This window comes from Mus pahari, chromosome 9, assembly GCF_900095145.1.
Source record: "Mus pahari chromosome 9, PAHARI_EIJ_v1.1, whole genome shotgun sequence".
Classification (NCBI taxonomy): domain Eukaryota; kingdom Metazoa; phylum Chordata; class Mammalia; order Rodentia; family Muridae; genus Mus; species Mus pahari.
In genome coordinates, this window is record NC_034598.1 from 82857008 (window position 1) to 82867064 (window position 10057).

General features: G+C 39.0%; 1 long non-coding RNA gene across 8 annotated transcripts in view; it reads left to right on the forward strand.

Annotated features, from left to right (window-relative positions):
- The window catches only part of LOC115064698, a 61914-nt gene that overhangs the window by 456 nt on the left and 51401 nt on the right, over positions 1-10057 (forward strand). For 2 of the 8 annotated variants that reach the window (XR_003844520.1, XR_003844517.1), the window contains exons 2-5: positions 675-783; positions 1409-1520; positions 2058-2212; positions 3073-3244. This is a non-coding gene — a long non-coding RNA (uncharacterized LOC115064698). Of the gene's footprint in view, positions 1-640; positions 784-1392; positions 1521-2057; positions 2213-3072; positions 3245-10057 lie in introns of all 8 variants that reach the window. The other 6 variants (XR_003844524.1, XR_003844521.1, XR_003844519.1 and 3 more) reach the window with 6 other exon arrangements.

The window sequence follows — 10057 nt, forward strand, 5'->3', positions numbered from 1 at the left end:
TGTTCCTCTCTTGTCTTCCTTCCCTCCTTCTTTCCCTCTTTCTTTCTTTCTTTCTTTCTTTCTTTCTTTCTTTCTTTCTTTCTTTCTTTCTTTCTTTCTTTCTTTCTTTCTTTCGTTTCTTTCTTGCACTTAGGTCCACCAAGAAAGCGGGGAAGTTGGTGGTTTAAGTCTTAAAGCACACCATAACATCAAAACACTCTCTCCTAGGATTTGACATACTCTAAAACCGGCTTTCCCAGACCACAGGCACAAACACCTCCACAAACTTCTGAACTTTAAATTTTAAAATCGTGATCGTAGTTTTTCTTATATTAAAAACAACTTGGTTTTGAAGCTATCTTTTAAAAAATTGAGACTCAGTTCTTTTTTTTTTTTTTTTTTTAACAATTGTCTATTTCCTTATCACGGGGAGGGTGTTACTGGTGATATGAATTAACTGTGAGAAATCTAAGAAAAATATTATCTCCAAATGCTCTTCGAAATAGATGCTCGCACTATCTTTAAATGGTTGTTAAGAATTTCAGAAAAAATTAAAAAAAAAAAAAGCTAGCTAGCAACATTAACAGCTTCAGAAAATATAAACTGTGTCTCTTTAGAAGATCAAGTTGTGCTTAATAGCCTATACACTTAATTTGTTCAGAATCTCCACAGTCTTTGTTGCTGTATTTTGTTAGAAAGGAAGGAGAGGCTGTTTCTACAGGTGCCACAGAAAAATCGATGCAGAGCCACCGATTATTGGATCCCATAGAACTGTGGAGACTTGGCAGTGAAATTCTTCCAAAGGTGAGTAGGGGCATTGATTTTCCTTCTCATGCCTGAAGAAATACGGCACATGGAACAGAGACTCGGTTTAGATTGGAAGCAAGCACAACATGATATTTTACTTCAAAATGAAAAAAAAAAAAAAAAGCAGTGACTTCTCCCAACAATAAGAGTGAAAATTCAGTGACCACATGAGCTTATGGATGGGTCTCAATCAGTTTTCTTAGATTTGCTTTAAAAAAAAAAAAGTTCTTTTTTTTTTTTTTTTTTAAAGCACAGTTATTTGACATTTTATCTATAGTTCAGATTCAGCTAAAGAAATTTTTGGTGGAATATTTGTGTCATGTAATATGGAAGTCTCCCTATTAAAGCCTGATATGGATACAATAATTTTTCAGTGTCTATGGAAAACAATCTCATGATTTCGCATCATCTCGCTTAAAAATAGAAGTCTATCACTCGCCTTCATCCTTAAACTGTATTTTCCCATCTAATTTGTACGATGGCTTTTAGACACGTACTCGCTTGTAGGTTTACATTATGGTTTCTTCTGGATATTAGAGAGTTGAAAGGGGAAAAAAAAAATCAAAGCTATTTCTAACTTCTTGGTTGCTTTACTACATTGCTTAGCACTCTGTCTGCGCAGGCAGAGGTGTTCCTGGTTTGGGAAGTATAAATCCCGTGGGAAGCCAACTGGAGGACATTTTATGCATCACTCATCCTATTATGAGCCTGCTGCTCTTCTGTCTCTTGACAAGGTAAGAGATTTATTGTGAACTGACTGCACAAAGTAGGGAGTGCAGCAGTCTAGCACAACGTGTTTGCAACACATGTGTGTATTTTGCAAGGTATAATGAGAAATGTGCAACTTGTTTTCTAGACAACTGAGCGATTAAGCTCCTAGCTTTCATGATGGCAAGCTCATCTGTCCCTGGTGGTGCCTGTGTGTTCTGTCCTGAGGTCTGGCTTCTGTAGTGTTGTCTTTCTCTTGGGAAGTGGTATATGGAATTCTTTTATAAAGAATTTAAGCAGGCTTGTTTATCCAGGAAGGTGGCATATGCACATCACTGTGATCAGGCTTAAAAGCAGAAAATAGCCAAATTGCTACTTTTGTTGCTATTCTAAGAGATGTATTTGAATTAGATTCATTTGTGCCATCAGAAATTGATTACAAAATGTCAAAATACAAAAAGCAATGAATGTTATGATATTAGCTTTGATTTTTATTGGATGAATGGGTGGACAGATGGATAGATAGATAGATAGATAATCTTTTTCTTAACCTAAACTTTTAGATTGACTGAAAGGAATCTTTGCTCAAATTTGGGTCACGTAGACAGTATTCTATTCTGATTATACCCCTGTTCTGTGCAAGGCCACCGACTAGAAGGGCACAGAATTATTCATAAAACAGCTGAATGTGAATGTCTTTGGATTCCCATTTAATGAGGTAAGATTTTATCATGTGCCATGAAAGTGCGTATCTTCTCTGCCTCATGCCTCATACCTCATGTGTGTTGTCTGAACTGTGACTCCTTTGAAATGTTTAGAGTCAGTCTATTGGATCATTATGTCTGTATATAAATCAAACTATCATCACCTTCTTTTCCACCTTTGTTAGCTTGTATAACTCAGAATATCATGTGAAGTATAAAAATAAAGTGTAAGTGGTATACATTATAGCTCTTTATGACAAAGGACATATTATTACTCCCTGCTGAGGTTCAGTGACTGGTGTATGAGTTCTTCAAAGTCAGCAAACCACAGGCAATGGCATCTTTTCGAATGCTCCGAGGTTAAAGCTGGAAATAGAGAGTTTGTGATGAGTGATAACTGCATGTAACACTGTCTCAATAATGGGGTGTCTTAATGAGAAGACTGAAAAGTACAACCGCCAAGGCTGAGAGGATGCAGAGGCTAGGTGTGTGTACAGTTCCCGATACCTGTGCACACTACTCAGAATGTGCTAGTGTCTAGCTCTCTTCATTTGGCATGCCTATTGTATAGACCAAACTGAGAACATTTTTTCCTATCAAGAACTCTAAATTGGAATCTCTCATAAGATACTGAATATTTTCTTTCTATATGTAACCCGTATGATGCAGTCATTTTCATTCTAGATTTAAGCAAGACTGATGGGGTTTTCAAGGTGCATATTTCCTAGGTGATTTGGGGGAAGTGGCATTTCATTGAGGCATACTTATCCTTCGTGTCCAAGCTGTCTGAGATGCCAACACGGCAGAGCACAATGTCTTTGAGTTGGAAACATGTTATTTGCTTGTGTCTTGTCATCCTTTGGGGTTTTTCTAGACTCCCTGCCTCTTCTGTTTCTCATCGATGCTTCCTTGTATACCGGTTGGCAGCTAAAGGACAGGAGCAGCAATAAGGCTTCCTAGGGACATTTTCATGGTGCCACCAACTGCGAGTTAAGCTGACAAACATTTTGAGAGCTCGGCCCATTTCATTCCCAGCAGGATGGCAGGTAAAAGCATTTCTGTATTAAAATACACATTTTGTTTCTTTGCGGTTTAGGGTTTAATTTTTCTGGCTTGCCCGTCACGGGGAGAAATGGCAGTAAGCTGGGGCTCAAATGCCTGGGGTATTTAATCAAATGCCCAGCAACTCCTGATTACAGGATACAGAAATTCACTTTTAAGGGTTACTGTGGTAGATTTTTTTTTTTTTTTTTTTTGTCAACTCAAATAAGTACCCCCTTCCACACAGTGTGGAGTTGGATTACTTCCTTCTCCATACCAGCTGAACAGAATATACTAGAAGAATTGCCAAGTGTTTTTATGATAGCTACTGGGTTATTAGAAACTAGATGTGTTGCGTAGAAATTCTCTCTGCATCTGTATATATGTACATAATGGTGTGCATCACATGTTCGATCTAAGAGAGTGAAACTGTATTCTATTGAGTTGATTGTGATTTCTTAAGTGGTAAGTAGGAGCCACCTTCCATGGTGGGTGAAGCATCCCAAAGCAAGTCACATGCTGTGACCTTTCACTCCACTGTTCATGCAAATGAGAGCTTGGGGGGGGGGGCTGTAGAGTGAGATAAGACTTAAGCTTTTCTACCCAAAGACTGAGGGAAGCTCCCCATGGCTGGTTAAATGTGGATGAATAATTTGCATCCATGCTGATTATATTTTTTTAAGGAGGTTAGATCTTTATGTACGAGTCACCTGGGAAAAAATGAGTGGAATATTGACACATTGCTGGAAGAACTGAAGTCCTCAGATATGGCAGGTAGCTGGGATGAGACTATTACTGTCTATGCATAAACCAAAGGATCCTCAGCTGCTGTCCAAAGACACAGCTACTGAGGTAGGTTTCCCAGAGCTAGGGATAGAACATACATAGGCACCAGCCTTCTTATCTTGGAGTTTGACAGGCAATTTGTTCTGCATCCTGTAAATTGTTTCAGACTAGGTCAAATCTTAGTAATGAGTATAGCAGAAAAATAAGAGAACCTTTCCCCAAAGTTTTATAAAGCAATTGAAAGCCCACGAAGGCCCGATACTGTGACTATGCATTGAATCTTCTTAAAGGTATGCAGTTCCTTCTGCTTCCATAGTTGGACAGCTCCTCTGGCCAATTGATCAAGGTTGACAAAGAGTTTCTATTTATAAATGTTCCGTAGGGTCCACAGGGAATGTTGGAAACCCATTTGTTTTCCAAAGTAAGGGTTCCGAATCAATAAGTTAAAAAAATAGTTCAGAGTTACTTCTCTGTTTGCCTAGGGCAGCACCACCTCAGAGATGGCCTAATCCATTCAGAGAGTAGACAAGGCCAGCTCAGCTGTACTCTAGAGTACTAGATGGCTTCATCTTCTGCTATCAAAAAAGGGCCTTACCTTCATTTATTTTTGGCTTTCAAAATAACTTTTCAGGATAGTTATATGTAAGGGCAAGGTTGGGGATAGATCATGGGAGAAATCTTTCAAAAAGATTTAAATGTCTTTGTTTTGGGATCAAATAGTTGAGTTGAATGTGGCATAGCATACCTGTTATGAGAAGGAAAATAGGAGAGAAGGTGGTCTCCTATAGCTGCTATGGTTCCTATTGGCCCACTAGGCTAAGTTAATGAACTTGAAGCTAAAAAGAATGTACCGTTGCTGTCTAATGCTGCATAAAGATAACAGTCCACCTTGATCTGGTTCTTTTCTAACTATTAATCCCAGTGGCCCACAAGCATACCTCCTTGTGAACCATTTTCCACAAGTAATGAGAGAGCCAGGGGAGGGAGACCTCAGTGATCGGTAGTGCCACCCCAAAGCAGGACATTTTAAATGTGAAGTTCAGATTGTTTTTGTTGTTGTTGTTGTTTTGTTTTGTTTTGTTTTGTTTTGTTTTTTCGGAAATATACATTTTTGCCTTCCATATATACCACATGCCTTTGATCACTTACATAAACATTTCAATGTGATTCTCTTTGAGTGAAGCTGGTGTTTGAGATGGGCTTGCCATTTCCTCCACCTCTGGACTCTGATAGACCTTTGTTTGGTGCCTCCTGTGTTCACAGTACACATTCCAGACACTCAAGTTTGGAAAATACAGACTAGAGAAACATGGAGTTGTGACACACGAATTAGCAATGGGGGAAGCCTTGTAAATGAGGGTCACTGATCTGACGCCATTTCCTACAGAGAGATTATGGGTGATCATCCTCATGAAGTATGAATGGGTTTTCTGTGAATTTGCAAAATTGTATTGAACTGCCATCAGTCCTTCTGGGCTTTAGGAGGCTGTGGCTCCGTTGTCAGCGGCTTAGAGATATGGGAACTTCTTGGCTCCTCATCACTAACTTTGACAAATGTTCTGTACTTCAATATTCTATTCTTTTTTTACTTTTTTCCTCCTAAAGATTAACTGCTACTTTTTAGTTCTTGGTTCAAGTTCTATGCACATAGATTTTGTTAAACTAGAAGAATGAAAACTTGGGATAGGGGGTTCTGGCTTCCTTGGTATGGGTCTAGATCACTTGAGGTGTGTGTGTGTGTGTGTGTGTGTGTGTGTGTGTGTGTGTGTAATCCAGTGTATGTATATAGTCGTGTGTGTTTGTGTGTGCATGTGTGTATGTATAATCCAGTATGTGTCTGTGTGTGTATGTACACACACATGAGTTTCTGTATGTGTTTATGTGTGTACGTATGTAATCCAAAGCTGCAGCTCATATTAGTGCACACATGTACTGGTTAAAATAGAATTAACTTGAGTGTTTGAATCCCTGCCCTTCTACTCATTACCTCTATGAAAAGTTTCTAAACCTGCTTCTTTACCTATAAGATGAGGATATTTACTCCCACCCCCATACCATGGCAAAGGTATTAAATGGTACAGTGAAGCTAAGAGCAATGCTTAGTTCACGGTGAAAGGTCAAAAGCCATCACCAGTCACCTTTCATGCAGCCATCATTTCCTGTGTGCCTGCACACACATATAACCCACATACACATTTTTCAACACAACACATTATTATTCAAAGCATGCTGGCTAATCTTCGGAAGGAGTCGTGAAAAGGCACTATTTGCCATCAGCATTGGCATCTTCCAGTGAGCAGGTGCGTCCTTTCCTCACTTAGACACAGTGCCCAGTGCCCTGTCTCTCTGTTTCTCTTTGCTGGCAGGATCCTTTCAAGTTAGAACCCGCATTTCATCCACACAAAGTTGTAGATGTGGGGAAACACTGGCTGTGGTGCCTGTTGAAAGGTCGTTGACCTCTTATTGGGGATCAAATACTGAGCTGAGGTGATTTGGGGCACAGGCAGCAACTGGAGAAATTATTCTAACTGTGAAGTGTTTGCCTGTGTTCTGGAGAGGTCCCCAGAGCCAGGATGGTTAACTGGGCCAAGAGGTGAGGTGAGTTCAGCTGTTGAGGGTGCCTGCTGGGGCTCTCTGTGGGGTTTGCCTGTCATTCTCAAAGGTATCCTTTTGCTAAGCCTGGGGCCATTTAGGAATGTCTGTCAGCTTTTCCATGTTTTAAGCCCCTTTTCTTTTAGGACTGTGGCTTTCCAAATCTTGTTATGCCTTAGACACAAACTATAGCACTTTGAACAGTTTTCCCAATATTATTCTCGTTGGTTGGCAATGTATGTTTTTTCTACCCATAACCTATCCATGTATTCCATCACAGTTGCCCATTACAGTTCTCTCCCAAAGGTTTTGTATTCAAGGTTGAAAGTTTTTCATGCATACAAACGGGTTTCTGACATTTTCTTCTGAAATATCCCCCGGCTTCTTTGTCTTTTATGCAACTTATAGGCAGGTTTTAGGATTTGAAGTGTTCTAGCTTAAGGTACACCCTCACTAGGGGTTCATGCTTCAAAAGCTTTGCCATTTTTCTTGGATAGTATGCACTAAATGAATGAATTCTAGGGTAGCCACTGGCAGCTGTGCTACAAGATGCCACAGAAAAGCCCTTCCAGGTACAGGGGAGAATTTTCTGGGAGATAATCCTATCTACTTTGCACTATCTACTTTCTTTGTCATTGGGGTGGGAAGTAAAAGGGCCTTGCCCCACTTTGTAAGAACCAGTCAGTGTAAAGACAGTGTGTGGTTTGGATCTCATTGCTCAGGAGGCAGAGGTATGTGTGTCTCTGTGAGTTCAAGGCTAACCTGGTCTACAAAGTGAGTTATAGTCCTGTCAGGACTACGCAGTGAGACCCTTTCTCAGAAAAAAAAAAAGAAAAGAAAAGAAAGAAAGAAAAGAAAAAGAAAAAGAAAAGAAAAAAAAGATGTTTTTTCTTATCAGTTATCTTCTTAAGGATTTTTGTTCTAATCAAGGGCTTAGAGAGTTGCAGTTTATTTGGTAGTTTGTAAAAACTATATAAGATTATCTCTCCTTAAATGCCCCCCTACCCTTGTTGCCCAGAATACCTTTGCTGGGGAATAGATTCGCCTATAACATAGCTGTCAGTAGCTTCCCCAGGGTGCTTTTACGTCATCCAAGAAGAGAATATTCTCAAAGGTAGCCAGGACAAATGGGCAGTTGTGAACAGATGGGCTACAACAGGGTCCAAAGCATTGTGCATTGCCTGCCCAGGCTCAGCATCCAGTTCAGCTCACTCTGAAGTTCACTCAAGGCCTCAAGACATGTTATTGTCCGTACAAATGAGACAAAGATGAATGCTAATGTCTACTGAGTACCTAGTACACATGAGATACTTATGATAATAATCATTGTTATATAACAATTATAATGATAGTGGCAGTAATAGGTAGTTTGAGGCGTTTTTAACCTAGCACTAAATAGGCACTAGTTTAAGAAAGTTGTTTGGGTTTTTTTTTTAATCTAACCTATGACATTTGTATTATTGTCTGTTGTGCAATAAAGGAAGCTCAGACCAGTGCTTAGTAAGTATGGCCCAAGGATTTTGCTATACGGATAAAATTCTATGTATTTAAGGGTTGAGGTCCCTGAACATTTAGCTCTCTTGTCCGTGTGGCTCGTTGTGGAAGAGCTGGAATTCATGCGGCCACTCAGCACCACACTGGCTTCACTGACTGAGATTCCTGGGGAGGATTTTCACTGCTGCTTGGGATTGTTTGTTTGTTTGGTTGGTTTTTGTTTTTATTTCTTTTATAATTCACCAAAAATTTACATAGATTCCAAACAGAATATGAAATTACTAGAAAACTAAAATGACAGACATACAACACAAAAACATTTCTTTTAGAATTGAATCAGAGCATATGTGTGTGTGTGTGTGTGTGTGTGTGTAGATATAATGTTCTTTTCTTTATTTTCTTTTCTAAAAAAAAAATCATACAATATATTTTAATTATGTTTTCCCTCCCCCAACTCCTCCCACATCTTTCTTTCCTCCTTACTCAGTGGGAAAATATATTTACCAATTATATATTTGATAGAGGGTTTTATATATATATATATATATATATATATATATATATATATATATATAAAACATATATATATAACATTAGGAAAACAAGTAGTCCATTTAAAAATGGCCTATAGAATTAGGCAGAGAGTTCTCAAAAGATGAAACAGAAATGGCTGAGAAAAAAAATTAAAGAAATGCTCAATATCCTTAGCCATCAGAGAAGTGAAAATCAAAACTAGTTCTGTATTATTGTCTGTTCTGTAGTTGAGCAAATTGTATCTTACACAGGTCAGAATGGTAGCGATCAATACCACAAATGACAGCACATGCTAGTGAGGATGTGGGGAGCACTCACAAGGGAGCACTTATTCATTGCTTGTGGAAGTCATACAGCTACTATGGAGATCAATGTGGCAGTTCCTCAGGAAGCTGAGATCTACTTCAAGATCCATTTATAATAGCCTTGGGTGTACATAAAACAATTGGACTTCTAAATATTAATAGCAGAGGTCATATATAACACTTGGGTTATACCCAGGAGGGAAATACAGTTAGAAGTCACTCTTCACACTTTTTGTATTTTTTTTATTTATCCAAAATTAAATAGAATGTCTTAATAATATACTCATAAGATTTAAATTCTTTTTGTATGGGATTGCCTAATATCAAAGTCCACTGTCTCACCACTCTCATAACCAAAGATCATGGCTCCTACTAAGTGAGTTCCCTTGAGAAAATAGCGATACCACTATATTGAAAGTATATTCCTTTATTCTCTGGAGGACAGACTCACTGTTGTGTGGATTAATTAATATTCTTTCCTATGTATTCAAGGAGGTTCAAGAAATTCAAAGAAGGGGATAACAATGTCAGAAATGCAAACAGTGTAGGTTGTTTCTACAGATGGAAGAAATCGTTTCCCTCTGTGCCTTACTGGACTGAACAAGACACCTTAGCTCCTCTTCCCTTTGTACAATATCCTTAACTAGATCTCAAAGTAATATTCAAGTACATAGGAAACCATCTCTCCTGAGGTATGAAGGGTGTGGAGGTACTAGGCCGGTACCAATGTTGGTTCCATCTGTAGAATTATGTTCAGAAATCAATGAGAAGTAAAGGATGAGTCAAAGTCCTGTGTTTATCCAACAGCAGCAACATGCCCTAGATTTTAAGATAAAGCTTAGTTTCATTTGACCTTGCTCACTCTTCTAACTGCACCACTGGTTTCTGTAATGTTGTATTAGTGGTATCTATGCTGGCTTTGAGAACCTTTCATTTTCCTGTTTCTGTTTGTTTGTTTTGTTGAGATAGGCTCTTGCTCTGTTGACTAAGCCTTGAAGTTGTAGTAATGTTTCTTGCCTCTGCCTCTGCCTCTGCCTCTGCCTCTGCCTCTGCCTCTGCCTCTGCCTCTGCCTCTGCCTCTGCCTCTGCCTCTGCCTCTGCCTCTGC